Source organism: Sinocyclocheilus grahami, unplaced genomic scaffold, assembly GCF_001515645.1.
Source record: "Sinocyclocheilus grahami isolate Dianchi unplaced genomic scaffold, SAMN03320097.WGS_v1.1 scaffold2459.1, whole genome shotgun sequence".
In the NCBI taxonomy this organism is placed as follows: domain Eukaryota; kingdom Metazoa; phylum Chordata; class Actinopteri; order Cypriniformes; family Cyprinidae; genus Sinocyclocheilus; species Sinocyclocheilus grahami.
The window spans coordinates 31,714-33,527 of NW_015507638.1; positions in this window are offsets into that span (position 1 = coordinate 31,714).

A 1,814-nucleotide genomic window follows, 5' to 3' on the forward strand; every position below is an offset into this window, starting at 1 on the left:
ACACCTCTGTTGCCATGTCATCTGAGCCGACAAAGTCAAATAGGTCTTTAAAAAAAGAAATATACATAATATTAAAAGCAGTTAGTTTGCATATCAGTAAAATGCGAGCGCATACACCACACCGGCATTAAAACGCTGTCTTTATGGGCAAACGTGTCACCCTCACATTGGGAGTTCTGCGGGGAATCGGATATGTGTGTTTAGACGTAGGTCATATGTCCAGATATAGGATATGTATCCGATTAAAATACACATTTGGAAGTGGCTCAGATCGGATGCAAAAAAATCTTTGTGTTTACACTTGTGCAACAAATTCCGATCTGTGTCAGACGTGAACAAAAAATTAGATTTTTGTGCCAGTGTAAATGCAGCCTATTACTTTAAATGTCTATTAAATAATCAGTATCAGAATGAGCTTTATTCGCTAAGTGTGTGAATTTGTTGTGGTTTTTTAGGAGCTCTTGCATACATGTATGCATGCATGCATACATACATACCAGTAGCAAACCATGACTTTTGAACCTTGGCCCTCCCCTGCCCTCGTCAGGGGGGAAAACAGACTACCAGCGTATCTTACAGGGTCTAATCCTAAAAGTCATCTTTGACAATTTCACCTTTGAAATAAGTGGCTATTCCAGCCTTAATGTGGTCACATACCAGACGAGAAGCATAGTGCTGCGCCACACCATGTCTTTAAATCAACTAATTGAATATTTGAAAACCGTGACCCATCCCTAGTAGCCTGTGCATTCAGCATGCAATTCTGCTCTGATTCTTCGTCGGAGAAGTGATGCTGCAGTTTCAAGGAGGTCATTTTGAATGTCACTTTTGCATTAGCTGGAAGCTCATCAAGGCTTTGGTTTATCTCGGGCCATATTAACAATGCACTTTAAACAACTCAAAAAACTTTCCTCTGTTCAGGCTTTCTGTGTCTTCCTTGTGACCACGCAGTGCAATGCCTTGTTTCGCACAGAAAAGCTAAATGTCAATGATAACTTGACATGTGCCCGGTTTCTTTCAATCAGGGGTGTGTTTCCCAAAAGCAACTATGGTCGCAAGTTCCGTCGTTACCAGTAGACTGTAGAGCAGTGCTCGCCAACCCGTCGATCTTTATCACTGTCCCAGTAGATCCCGAAAATAACAGTAAAATAAGTACAAAAATGCATTACATTTCTGGGGTTATATTAATGTATCACTGAAGGGAACTGTCTTGAGAAAAGTTTCGATGGCAATGGCATTTTCTTCTCCGTATAAAGCGCAGCACTGCTTTGTTTACAAAAACTTTGTTTTTGTTTACTGCTTTTGTAAACAAGGAAACGCTATATTGCGGTCGGTTCATAAGCAGTGTTGCCAAGTCCGTGGTTTTCCCGCAGAGTTGGGATACTTTAACACTGTTGCCGCGGGTTGTTGTTCATGTCCGTGGGTTGAAGCGACCCCAATAACGTGATATTTAGCCCCTGGAATGTGAATTTTACTGGAAGATCCCCGCCAAAAAACATGTATTTTACCCCTGCAATGCGATTTTTACAGGCGAACCCTCCTCGAAACGCTATTGGACTAATTTTATTGCAAAAACCTGGCAACCCTGTTCATAACACACACTCACATGTCTGGTTTGCTATCCTTGTGGGGACTCTCCGTAGGCGTAATGGTTTTTATACTGCACATACCGTATATTCTATTGTCCTACACCAACCCTACCCCTAAACCTACCCCTCACAGGAGACTTTCTGCATTTTTAGATTTTCAAAAAACTTAATTCTGTGTGATTTATAAGCTCGTTTACCCGTGGGGACCTCAATTTAGGTCCCCAC